This window comes from Ailuropoda melanoleuca, chromosome 19 (assembly GCF_002007445.2).
Source record: "Ailuropoda melanoleuca isolate Jingjing chromosome 19, ASM200744v2, whole genome shotgun sequence".
Classification (NCBI taxonomy): Eukaryota; Metazoa; Chordata; class Mammalia; order Carnivora; family Ursidae; genus Ailuropoda; species Ailuropoda melanoleuca.
In genome coordinates this window covers 7,366,454-7,380,649 of record NC_048236.1, presented here as the reverse complement: position 1 = coordinate 7,380,649, position 14,196 = coordinate 7,366,454, and the positions used below count along the sequence as shown (strand labels likewise).

Below are 14,196 nucleotides of genomic sequence, written 5' to 3'. Positions count from 1 at the left end.
AAAAAATAAAATGAATGTAAAAAATCATCAGGAATTAAATGGGGTACTCTTTCTCCCTCCTTCCAACTAATGTCACAAGTTGATTCTGTCTTCTAGGTCATGCTTCTTCCCCAGGGTTAAGACAAATGGATTGACCAGGAAATTGAGTCATTTGAAATTTATTTTCCTTTGTTTAACTTTAGGTTAGCTAAGAAATTTTGACCATCCTAATTCATCTTCAAATTTAATTTTAAAAAATGATAACTAATGACCTCAATTCAAATCATTTGCAGAATCTCACAGCCTTATAAATATGGATTATAATAAGAATAATGATTTATAAATAATGGGCTTTTTGTCTTTCTCCCGAATGTTCTTATGGTTGAAGGAGTATGAAAGGTCAGTCCTGCTGGGTTTTCTTTCTTCCTTCCTTCCTTTCTTTCTTTCTTTTCTTTCTTTCTTTCTTTCTTTCTTTCTTTCTTTCTTTCTTTCTTTCTTTCTTTCTCTCTCTCTCTTTCTTTCTCTTTCTTTCTTTCTTTCTTTCTTTCTTTCTTTCTTTCTTTCTTTCTTTCTGTCACTTTACCTGTGACTTTAAGTCCTTAATGTTACCACTATCCTAGGAAAATGTAATCCATGATAGATGGCATGAAAAGTGGAAATATCAGGATACAAACTTGATTATATTTTTCTCTTATTACAAGGTTAAAACCATGGGGATGATTTTCTGGTTCTCCTTTTCTGAGTTCCATTAAAAGCAATAAAAAGGATCTAATGTCTTTCTTTATCTTCCACCAGGTATGTGAAAGTCTGGAAATGCCTGCTAATATGTACCATTTGAAAAGGAGGAAACAAGAAGTTGAAAGTGAACAAAGTATAAAATTGATAGATAGGATGTTTACAAAACTGCCCCACCATTGTCATTTATATCATCGTTAGACAAACTTAAGAGAATTAAACAAAATATAATGCAAACTTAAGGAAATCATTTAATGGGATCATGTGGACAATGATGCCTTTCTGGACCTACTGGCAGGTAGGAACATCCTGGATGTATACTACGTAGCTAAGACCCTAGACTGGATTCTTCATGCTATTACTTAATAGTTTTGTGGCATTAGATAGGCAGCGTGACTTCTCCTAACTCATTTTCCTGATCTGTGAAATGAGGTTAAGTTGAGATTAATAAGGATGTCTACTTTATGGGGAGCTTACGAAGGGCAAATAAGAGTGCATGTATATAGCACATAGCACAATGTCTACAAGAGTTAATACTGAAAAAGGTTTGACCACCATAATTGGACCCAGACATACTTGTCTCAGTGAGTTAGAAACAGGTCCAGTAGAAGTTCGCAAGAAGCTTTCTCATTAATAGTGAAACTGAGGATTTTGCTTTCCCTCTTGGGAAAGCATTTTAATATTCCCTATATTCCCTGATTCTTGCTATTCCATGAAAAAATAAAGATAAAAGCAGAGAGTACTTGTTCTAATGTCTTCTCCTCCAACTAACAGGAGCTTCCAGTAGGGTGAATAGGAGTCTAATCTAAGGTAGAGTAAATGAGTCATAAGCTGTACTTCTTTCTCCTTTCTATCCCAGGCTTTCCAAAGCTTCTGAAATGGATTAAGCAATGCATAATATATGCAGAAGCAAAAAAATCATAAATATTGTTATTATCAAATGACATGACCACTACTTTAATTAGTCACAGCTGTCTCCTAGAATGCCTATACAAGGTGCTATACTCTTTGAAGCTTTTTTGGAAGCATCGTATGCATGATTTATGCTTAAGAAAACATAAAACATGAAGCAGAGACTTAACATATCTCGCCCAACAAGAGAATTATTGAGATTCAAATAACAGTTCCATTAATCAGCACTGCCTCTTAATGAGAAGCTAATACTTTAATAATCATTATGTCTGTTTGATATTCCTTGTGGGAGATGTTATTTAGGAAGTTTCTTTAATCATTTACCTTTCGTTGGCGTAAGTACCTTAATGATGCATAGAATGTCTTTAAAATTTCAGAGGCTTAGGAAAATAATTCATAACTGAACACACTTAAAGAACAGCACATATTTTTCTTATTCTCTACCTATTCCAGCAAAATTATTACTTCTTCCAGTTTGTAGGAGTCTGCTTTTGATTGATACATTTCTAGATTTTAATTTATTCTAAGAATAAATTTATTCTAAGAATGAGATTCCCTATGTCCATTGATTGTAGGAAAAGGGATCATAAATTCTATTGTGGAAATTGGTACTGGGTCAGGAATGTAGAAAAAAACTTGTAAATAATTTGAAACATTTAAAAACATCCTACTATGTTTATACTGATAACATAAAATATAAAATAAGGTAATGTGACTATTTTAATTGCCTTAGAAATCAGTATTAGAGAAGTTCCTTTTTAACTATTTTTTTTAAAGGATCACACTTTTAAGTAATCTACAAAAGAGGTGGACCATTAATATTCCAAGTATACAATAAATGAATGACTGTTTATGTATAACTAATTTTTACTTATAGATTGATGAGATGTAATATTTACTTAAGGTGGGTTGAAGTACCTCAAAACAACTATTTTTTTAGTACCTCTAAGAAATTCATGAGGAAAAAATGATCAGTGAAGTCTGCAGTACTTTTGGAAATCATTCTCTAATCATCTGTTGCAAATGATCGTGAGTGCAGAAATGCTAGGTTAATAGCGTTGCTGCAGGTAATTGACTGGAAGCTTCTACATGTTCTGTTAAGTAGCATTTAAGAGTGCCTAACTCCACAATGCTCAAACGACAAATAACAAGTAAAAATAATATGTGAGGTGGTATTATTCGATGACATGACAGAACGGATGAAACAGAAATAAACCAGTTGCCGTTTGAGTGAGAAAACCCACCAATTCCCATGAGAGTATCCAACGAGTACCATTGTTACAAATGGGCCAAGAATTAGGGCCTGATTTGGCAAGCATCCTTTAAATGGCCAACTCCTTTATGAAGTATATTCTCATTTTTTTCTTCCAGTTTTACTGAGATATCATTGACATAGAATACCATATAAGATTAAGGTAAACACATGATGGTTTCATTTTTAATGACTGAATTATATTCCATTGTAAATATATACCAAACTTCTTTATCCATTCATCCGTTGATGGACACTCAGGTTGCTTGTGTGTCTTGGCTATTGTAAATAATGCTGCTGTGAACATGGGGACACAGATATCTTTTTGAATTAGTGTTTTCATTTTCTTTGGATATATTCCCAGAGATGGAATTATTGGGGCATATGGTAGATCTTTTTAAACTGTTTTGAGAATCCTCCGTACTGTTTCCTGGGGTGGCTATACCAATTTACAATTCCACCAGTGCATGGGGGTTTCCTTTTCTCCACATTCACACCAGCATTCGTATCTCCTGTCTTTTTGATAATGGCCATTTTACAGATGCAAGGCCATATCTCACTGTGGTTTTAATTTGCATTTCCCTCATGACAATGATGTTGAGCATCTTTTCACGTACTTGTTTGCCTTTTACATAACTTTTTTGGAGAAATGTCTTCAGGTTCTTTGCCCAGTTTTTAAATTGGTTTATTTATTTCTTTGCTATTGAGTTATATGAGGTTTTTATGTATTTTTGGTATTAAGTCCTTATCAAATATATGGTTTGCAAATTTTTTTTTCCTATTCTGTAGCTTGTCTTTTTGCCTTGTTAATTGTTTCTTTTGCTGTGAATAAGATTTTTGTTTAATATGGTCTCACTTATTTATTTTTATTTTGATGTTTGTGCTTTAGGTGTCATATCAAAAAAACCATTACCAAGATCCACATCAAGGAGATTTATTATGTTTTCTTCTAGGAATTTTATGGTTTCATGTCTACATTTTACTCCATTTGGGATTAAGTTTTTAATCCATTTGGAGTGCATTTTAATCCATTTGGAATTAATTTTTGTGAGTGATATAAGATATGGGTCCAGTTTCATTCTTTTACATCTGAGTATTCAATTATCCCAGCACCATTTTATGAAGTGTCTTTTTTCCATTAAATATTTTTGGCTCCCTTGTCAAATATTAGTTGACTGTATATGCTTGGATTTGTTTCTGGGCTCTCAATTCTGTTCCATTAATCTATTTATCTGTTTTTATGTCAGTACCATTCTATTTTTCTGACCGTGGCTTTATGATATAGCTTGGAATTAAGAAGTTTGGTGCCTCCTGCTTCATTCTTCTTTCTCAGGATTTCTCTGATTATTCAGGGTCTTTTGTGGCTCCATATAAATTTTAGGAGTGTTTTACATCTGTAAAAAATGTCATTAGAATCTTGATAGGAATTGTATTAGATTGGTAGATGGCTTTTGATAGTATTGTTATTTTTAAAATATTAATCCTTCTAACTAGGAACATGGGTTGTCTTTCCACTTATTTGTACCTTCTTGGATTTCTTTCATCACTGTCTCCTTAAATTTATTTCTAAGTATTTTATTGTTTTTGATACTCTTGTAAATGGGATCAATTTCTTTATTTCTTTTTTTATCTTCATTGTCTTTTATTTATTTTTATTTTTTTATTATGTTCAATTAGCCAGCATATAGTACATCATTATTTTTTGACGTAGTGTTCAATGATTCATTAGTGTGAGACAGGAATCCATCTTTATTTCTTTTTCAGAAAATTTGATCTTAGTGTATAGAAATGCTACTGATTTTCTATGTTAATTTTTGCATTCTTCAAGTTTACTGAATTCATTGATTAGATGTACAGTGTTTTGGTTGCGTCTTTAGCATTTTCTATATATAAAATCATGTCATTTGCAAACAGAGATAATTTTACTTTTTCCTTTACAATTCTGATATCTTCTATGTCTTTTTCTTGCCTGACTGCTTTAACTATAAGGCCTTCTAGTACTATGGTGAATAGAGATAGTGAAAATGGACATCCCTGTTTTGTTGCTGATCTTAGAGAGAAAGCTTTCAATCTTTCACTATTGAGTATGATGTTAATTGTGGGCTTGCCATATATGAACTTTATTTTGTTGAGATATGTTTCTTCTATGCCTAATTTCTTAAGTTTTTTTTTAAATTATAAATGGTTGTTGAATTTAGTCAAACTATTTTTCTGTATTTATTGTGACAATTATATGATTTATTTCTTTCATTCTATTAATGTAACGTATTACCTTGATTGATTTGCATATGTTGAGTTATTCTTGCATTCCAGGAATAATTTCCCTGGATCACACTGAATAATCTTTTTAATGTGTTGTTGAATTCAATTTACTAATATTTTGTTGAGGATTTTTACATCTATAATCATCAGGATATTGGTCTATAGTTTTTTTGTTTGTTTTGTTTTGTTTTGTTTTGTTTTTCCTAGTATTGTCTTTTTCTGGTTTTGGTATCAGGATAATACTGGCTTATAAAATGAGTTTGGTAGTATTCCTTCTTCTTCAAATTTTAGGAAGACTTTGAGAAAGATTGGTGTTAAATTTTTACATTTTTGGTAAAATTCACCAGTGAAGCTATCTGGTCCTGGGCTTTCCTTCCCTGGGAGATTTTTTATTACCAATTCAGTCTCCTCACTAGTAGTTGGTCTATTGAGATTCTCTATTTCTTCCTGATTCCGTTTTAGTAAGTTGTTTTTAAGAATTAAAATTTTTTTTCTAGGTTGTTCAGTTTTTTGGTGTATAATTATTCATAGACGTCTCTTATGATCCTTTGAATTTGTTTGTTTGTTACTAGTTGCAATACCTCCTTTTTCATTTATAATTCTGTTGATTTTGGTCCTCTTTTTTCCTTGGATAGTCTAATGAAGGATTTGCCTTTTTTTTTTTTTTCCAAAAAACTAAATCTTAGTTTGGTTAACCTTTTCTTTGTTTTCTGTGTTTCCTTTCTTCTGCTAACTTTGGGCTCAGTTTGCTCACTCTCTCTCTCTTTATTCCTAGTTCCGTAAGGTGTAGAGTTGGGCTGTTTATTTGGGATATTTCTTGATTTTTAATGTAGGTGTTTATCACCATGAACTGCACCCTGCGAGTTCTCGTATGTTGTGTTTCCATTTGTCCTCTCCTTAATTTCTTCTTTGATCCTTGATTTTTTAGAAGTGTTATTTCATTTCTATGTGTTCGTCAATTTTCCAACCTTTCTTTTGTTTTAATTTCTATTTTCATGCTATTGTTCTTAGAGAAGATATTTGATATGATTTCAATCTTCTTAAATTTCCTAAGACCAGTTTTGTGGCCTAACATATAGTGTATATTAAAAAAAAGTGTGCCATGTATGCTTGAGAAGAATATGTATTCTGCTGTTGTTGGATAAAATGTTCTATATATGTCTGTTCTATATATGTCCCTTTGGCCTACAATGTTGTTCAAATCCACTGTTTCCTTATTGATTCTCTGTCTGCATGGTCTATCTGTTATTGAGAATGGACTAAAGCACCCAACTGTTATTGTATTACTGTTTATTTCTCTTTTTAGCTCTATTAATTTTTGATTTATATATTTAGGCGCTCTAATTTTGAACACATATTTACAGTTGTGAACATCTTCTTTATGTATTGATCCATTTATTATTATGTAATGACCTTTGTCTCTTTTTACCATTTTTCATCAAAGTCTTGTTTTGTCTCATGTAAGTATATAGATACTCTTGTTCCTCTTTGGTTATGATTTGCTTGAAATATCTTTTTTCATTCCCTTGCTCTCAGACTATGTGTGTCTTTAAGAACTGAGTGAATCTCTTGTAGGCAGCATATTGTTGGATCTTGGTGTTTTGTTTTGTTTTCTTTAATCCATCCAGGCTTTCTATGTACTTAATTGGATAATTTAATCATTTATGTTTAAAGCAATTATTGATAGGTAAGGATGTGTTTTGGTATTAGCATGCTTTGATTTAACGTGTTCTTTTGTGTAATAACTACAGGATTCTCCCTTGTGTTTACCATGAGGCTTACACAAAATGTCTTAAATTTATAACACCTTACTTATGCTGATAATAATTTCAATACTTATAATAATTTCCATAAATTCATATACTTTACACTTATACTTCTCACTCTCATTTTTTTAGGTTATTACTGTTACAACTTACATGATTTAAAACATACTGTATAGCTAATAACAGATTAGTATGCTTTTGGAGTCATATTTACCTGATTTTTCATGATTCTTGATTGCTTACATTGGTATCTGCATATTTGAGTAATTGAGCTCCTCTTCCAGACTTAACCGATTTCTTTTGTCAGAGACAGCTTTTTACCAGTCAGCTATTAATTTCTGGGTGTGTCTACGGGTCATGTCCTTGGGTAGGTGGGGCCTGCTGTTATGTTCTGGTTTTGGGAGAGGCAACTGTTCAAGCTCTGAGGATGGAGATGGAAGAGTGTGCCACTGGCTGAAAATAGTTGGATAGGACTGCTAGCTTGGTTCCTTACCCAAGTGAGGCTGAAGGATGGTCTTCATGGTTGCCTACATTGTTTTGGTCAGCCTTACTAGGTGTTTGGGACGAGGTACTATATTCAGTAGTAGATGGGGCTATGAATTAGTTTCCCTAATTCATAGGGAGGGCGGGATAGCTGGATGGAACCCAGGACCTGTACAGCTTGTTGTTTGGGGACCCAAATCAGTCCAGAGTGCTGAATTCCCTGGCCAGGTGAGACCACTGGTTTTGCTCCATAGGAGAAGGAAGCCCTGAGTTGTGCTCTCTGTTCAAGTGCTACTGTACCTAGGACTTTTGAATGGGCTATGCAACTTCTCATATGCTCTAGTTAGTTTTCCTGGTTGAACAAGCTGTAGGTTGTATTCAGCAATGGATGGAACTATGAATTAAACTCCCTGCTGGGGTGCAGCAGAAGCAACTCTAAATGTCTTTGTTGTCTTAACTCAAGCTGACCTGTACTCCAAGTTCCTTGACCAAACAGGGTCACGGCTTTGCTCTGCAAATTATTAGCTCTACCCACCTTTTGGCTCAAGTACCAACAGCACAACTTCCAGGTGGTTTTGGCAACACTTCTAGTCAGATGGGGCCAGAACACACTCTCCACAGTGTGGGAGGCTGTTTCTCAGCATTTTGCCTGGGCAGGAGGGAAGAGAGCCACTCCTGGCTACTCTCAATTTCCCAAGCAGGCTTTCCAGTCAGGAAGAGCCAGGAGCTATCCTCAGCCCTGGCTATGAATCATTCCTCTTCCTGTGCATAGCATGGGAACATTCTGCACCTGATACTGACTTTGCTCTGCAGATGATCAGCCCTGCTTGCCCATCTCTCAGCCCAAGTGCCGCTGGGCCTCACAGCTTCCAGGATTTGTCTGTAGCCCTTCTGGTCATATGGGGCCGTGTTCACAGCGGGTGGGGCTGTCATTCAGCTCTTTGCCCAGGCATGGAAAACCAGGTGCTATTGCCAGTGAAACTCCTTATTTGAGGATCTGAATCAGGCAGATCTGTACCTAGCTGAGTTCCTTGGTCAGAGTGCGCTCCTAACTTGGTTCTGCAGATAAGCAAAGCCTCTGGTTGGTATGAGCACTGCCGGTATGAAGCCAGTCTACCAAGAACCTTGTGCTGGCTTGTTGCAAGCCCTTTCCCCTTCTCCATCACAGTCTTCATTCCCAGTGGTTGAGCCCCACAGATTCCCCTACAATTTCCATGATGTGAGATCAGGGTAGGGGTTCTTGCAAAGAAACACACATTGCTGGGCGGGGCAGGGGAGGGGTGTGGCATAGGGGCTGCTGGTTGTTCCTTCAGAATTCTCTTTCTCACTGGAGGAACCAGAGGCTCAGAGGAGAACTCGCCACATGGTGCTGTGCTTGCAGGAGGAGCAATGAGGTCAATGTGTAGCCACTTCTCTCACCCTTCTAATGCTGTCTGTCTTGAACTCTGTGGTGCAGGGAGCGGGGAGGTGCTTCAGCCTCACCCCTGTATTCTAGGATTGTCTCAGGGATGTTTTGTTCTTGAAGAGCCATTAGCTGTTCTTATGAGAGAGCGTTAAGTCAGGAACAACATATGTCACCACATCACTCCTGCTCTCAGTTTAAACTAATTTTTCCTATTTTGCTCTTTCACAGCACTTCCTATACCTCTATTTATCACTTCATTAATTTGGCTTTGGATGTTAATTGTTTACATGTCTGGGTCTGTACTAGCCTGTGAATATCTTGGGGGTAGAGGCAACATCTTACTTGACTTTGCACGCTGTAACCTGCCAACAAGAAACATTCTGTTATATCTGGCATATTAAAATAAACTAATAAAATAAAGTAAGTAAATAGGTAATATTTTAACTGTGAGGGGTTTACTCTAGTTCATCAAATAAAAAAGTAAAACAGTAAATTATCTCAAGAAAGCATTTTTAGGGGCATCTGGGCGGCTCACTTGGTAAAGCATCTGACTCTTGATTTCAGCTCAGGTCATGATCTCAGGGTTGTGAGATTGATCTCTGCCTCAGGGCTCTGCACTGGGTATGGAGCCTGCTTGAGATTCACTCTTGCTCTGCCCCTCCCAACCTTTCTCTCCCTCTCTCAAAAAAAAAAAAAAAAATATATATATATATATATTTTTTTTTTTAGCCTATCTTCTGATTAAGAGAAAAATATTTATATGGTTAATTACATTAATATTTTCCCTCAATATTCATCAGTTTCAGTCACTTCTCATGTGAGCTGGAAAGGCTGGGGTCTGTTTCCCAAGTGTCAGTAATAAGGGATATACAATTAAGCAATGAAGAGGAATTATCAAAAAAATAACTGAGATGCTTACACAAAAGGTCAAACTACCTAGTTTGAATTCTTGTGTAATGAAACTTATTGATAAACAATATTATCAGGACCTTCTATAAGCAAAATATTGGTGGTAGACACTGAGTATAAGAAGGTGTAAAGAATTTTGCTTTTTTTCTCTAACATATCTAGGAAGGGAGATCGGTACATATAAACAGGCCAGTGAAACAGTGCAGTAGAAATTGTAATTGAAAAAACTTAAGCTGAAGATGAATTGAAGAAAGACTGTAATGCATTCATTAATCATACACATTTCTTAAAGTTTATAAAAGGTTTGATGGATTACTGGAGGAATATAGAGAAAGCAGTGGTGAATCATGCTGAACAAGGAAGTCTGGGAAAGTTTCAGTGGAAAGAAGAAAGTTGAGTTAGGGTTTTCATGGTGATGTGGATTTTATCAAGTCAGAGGGGTGGAATTTCAGGCAGAAGAAATCTCGACAATGATGCTGTGACATGGATATATCAAGAACAGTAACTAGAGACTGGTGCAACTGGCAAAGAGCAGAACTACAGATGACTTCTGCGCAGATGTGTAGGATGATATGGAAAGGATTATAAAAATGTAATTCTGATGCACAGGGATGGCTACCTTGGTGTTGAGGGAGACAGGAAGCGGGGACAAGTGTTAGATGCTCTTGTGCTGGTGTGAAAATATGGGGAAGGGGAATGGAATAGACCAGAAGCAGTGAAAATAGAGAGAAGAGAAAATGAGTAACTTTAAGAGGATAAAAATCTTTTTAGTGTTAGTGGCAAATAATTACAATAATTTATACAGCTCTAGGAAGCACAGGAGAGGGAAGATTTTTAGGGAGGGGGGATAAAAATGTTCAGTTTGGTGGAAGTTGAGTGTGAGATGACAGAAAACTTTAAGAAAGTGATTGAAGACATTTATCTATATGGGCCTGGGCCTTTGTAGAGGTTTGGGGACTGGAGACAGATTTTCAGTCTCCTAATGGAGATGGCCATTGAATGGCTGGTGGTAGATAAGCCCACAAAAGCTGAGAGGGGAGAGTCTGAAGAGAAGGGAGGAAAGAAGGCGTTATTTATGGTCTATAGACACTATGTCAGCCTCTTCATCTACATTATTTAAACAGGGTTAAGATTAGAATCCTGGAGAAAATTAGTATTTACTGGGTGAAATCAATGCAAATCAAGGAGAGAAGAGCCTTTCAAAAAACACAGTAAGAAAAAATTTCAAAGGGAAAAGTGTCAAATGCTGCAGTAGGATGGAGACCATGTATTTATCATTTAGGGGGGTCATAAACACTTTTCATTTTTTATGTGAAAACATAAGCTGACTATTCCCTTTTATATCATTGTTGCTTCTCTAGTCAGTCTGGAACCATGAAATAATCTTCAGTGCTAAACAGCCCACGCAGAATTGGAAAAGAACATTTCGTTGATTGCTGCATCCTGTGTCCACTGATTACCTCCTCTTCTATGCAGATCAGCTGCCAGGGACTCCAGTTGCTCACAGTAGCAGCTGTCGCCACTGATTCTGCCCCAAGCAGTAGCTGAGCAGGAGTGAAAACATGCTGGTGAGAAGGTAAAGGGATATGGAAACTGCAGGGGAGGCACAATTTTACCTCTGCCTTCTTGGGTTTTCTATCTGGGCCAAAGAATTCAATGGACAGAAGAGAGATTGCCAGGAGAAAAGCTGACAAATTCATGTACGTGTTACCTGACCCAGGTGCCCTCACAAGGAAATGACCCAAAGGAATGGGGAAATCTAGAGATCTTTATACTATGTTTAACAAAGAGAGGCAATTGTGAAAAGGTAACTAAAATAAATGGGGAGGCTAAGGGAAGAGGACAATTATTTTAACAAGGTCTGTTTGTACAGAATTCTCTCAGCTTTGACTCACATCAAAAAACGTTCCTTTCCTCTTGGTACAGAAAGGATGTCTTTCACATGGGAGTTTTTAATCTCCTGCTTTCAGGAAGAAGAGGGAAATCAGAATGGCCCTCTTGCATCTGCTGATTTTTAAGTGCCTTTAGCTCAAAATAATCCTTATGCCAAAGTGGCTTATTTTGGGGTGGCATATTCTCCCATCCTTCAGGCTCATTTCTTATTTAGTAAAATCACTGCCTGTTAGATAAATAGGAATAAAACAGTGGGCCTTAAAATTTGAGGGGTGTTTCCTCATCCTCTTCTCTGAGATTCATGATAGTTTGTGTTCAGTTAAAGAGGAGAGTTGATAGCCAAGGTATTCTTGATTATTTCATTTAAAATCACATATTTGAGATATTTTAAAAGGAAATTGTTGGGTTGCTATGTTATAGGTCCTTTCTGTTGGGATGAGGGGGTGGGAGGTGAAGAAACATGTAGAGGAGCCCCTGCTTGCTCCAAGGAGTGGAGCTGGAGGATCAAGACGGCTGTGAATCCCATTACATTCCTTTCCCAAGAAACAAACCAGAAACAAACAGAAACAAACACACAAACAAAAAAGCTAACAAACTCCTGCAGGTTTATGAGCCCAGTCTCTTGTCTTGTTCTGGAATCAGTAAATTGGGTTTATTATCTTTGTGAAAAGTTTTTACTGTCCTTTAGAATCACATGTTTTATTTCTGCCTTTGCTGAAGGGATTCTATGCGCTATACATGATTATCCTTGTTTCAACAGCCATCCTTCTTCTGACCACCAGGGGCTAGCCTTTTCTAGTGTTTCTCAGAAAAGTAAAAGCCATCAGTCTTGCTAAAGAGGTAGTATTTTTCTTTCTTGCTGAGATTATTGATAAATAGATGCATTGCTTTGCTCTGAATTATCTTGGTCTCCCAATAAGGTGAAAGTAGACATTTAGTTGTTGTTGTTGTCGTTTTCCAGGCCCTATCGAGTTACTGGTTCTTATTGCTTATAACAATATTCCAGCTCACTTTAACTTCGAACGCTAGGGTTCTTAATCCCCCAAAATAACAATTTTCTTTAGGAAGACAAAAAGAGCAAAATGATAAGTCTCCCCATCTAAAAATATAAGTAAAATATAACCGTCATTGCCCAGTTTCCCTAGAAGAGAGAGCCTGAGGCGGTGATAAATGTGACGATGCAGCAGTTTCACAGGTGAAACCCAGCCCAGTGCAGCAGAAGTGAAGAAAAGAGAGTGAAGCAATGAGAGAGGGGAAGCCGCAGACTGCAGGGCCGCGCCGGTGTCCCCTTCATGGCCCCTGCCCAGAGATATAGCAGCTTCTTAGCAAGAGCATGGCTGGATACGGGGCTGCTCTGGAGGATGGCAAGGAGAAATTGACTATGCCTTTGAGCCTCTGTGGAAGGCAGGCAGGAGAGAGAACCCATTTGTCTTGTTCTCTAATTTTTTGCTTCCTGTAAGTCAAAGTTTAGCCACAGTGGGAGTGAACTCTTTCATAGTCTGGAATGCATCATTTTGCTCTCTCTATAGAAACTCAGAACATCAAGTCCTCTCTTGTGCTGTTTCATCAAATTTGCAAGTACAGGAGGCAGAAGTTCTGGCCACGTAGCAGATTACCCAGCGGTGCACCGTCAAGCTTACGGGGTGTGGCGTTCCCAGGGCAAGTGACTGGTTGGCCCCAGGAGGACTGAGAGGATCAAAACAAACTCTCGTCAGCACGGCAGCTTCCGAGGTGAGCCAGTGTCAAGGAGACGGCCATCATTGAGGGCATCCAGGCTGAGGAAGTACGTAAGATTTTTGTCTCATAAAACAACCTAGATCTTTAAAAAATAAAAACAAAACAATAGAGAGATGAGTAAGAGAGATTTATCAGGAATTCTTCAAATGTAGGTGAACACACACACACAAACATGATCTTAAGCGGACTTTGAAAAACAGGCATCTTCTCTTATAATCAGACTCTCAAGATTTATTTTTGCTCTCATCAAGGTTTCGTGCAATGTGACACTTTGTGGTGTTATTTAGATCCTTTTTCCTACATTGGCATTCATTTTGCAAACTCTGCAATTAACATAGTGAAGAATTTTGTGCTTCAAGTGATGCACTGACCACACACTGGGTGAAAAATGATAGCAACACAAGGAGATCCAGTGGAGCTTTCATAGCAAAATTTTCAGGAAGTCGTGTATATGATTAATGCTTTTGTTTTTTTTTCTTATTCAAACTAACAGTCAGCTTAATTTAGACCCTTGAGATTCTGTGATGTACTCATTGAAACCAGATTTAAAATTATTATCATACTGTTGGTAAGAAAATGTCCTTTAAATACACGGTGATGTCACAATTCAAGGACTCATTCTTTCAGCTACTCTGCATTAACCAACAGAGTTCAATTATGGAAGAAAGTAAGAGAGAATGCTCACAAAGTAAGATTTTTTCCTGTCCATTTAGCTGTTAAAAATGTTGTAGCGAAGTTAACAGATTTGTAAGTTACAAACAGTAATTTACTGTGGTAAACTCTAATTTACAAACAGCACGAACATGGAAAATTATTTTTCCTCTTAACTTTACACCATCAGGATATTCTGGGGGTAGGGAAGG

At 36.7% G+C, this 14,196-nt stretch overlaps 1 long non-coding RNA gene across 1 annotated transcript in view; it reads left to right on the top strand.

Moving 5' to 3' along the window:
• Positions 1-11,211: 11,211 nt before the first annotated feature.
• The window catches only part of LOC105241275, a 278,507-nt gene continuing 275,522 nt past the window's right edge, over positions 11,212-14,196 (top strand). The window contains exons 1-2 of the long non-coding RNA XR_002144304.2: positions 11,212-11,279; positions 13,126-13,379. This is a non-coding gene — a long non-coding RNA (uncharacterized LOC105241275). The remainder of the gene's footprint in view (positions 11,280-13,125; positions 13,380-14,196) is intronic.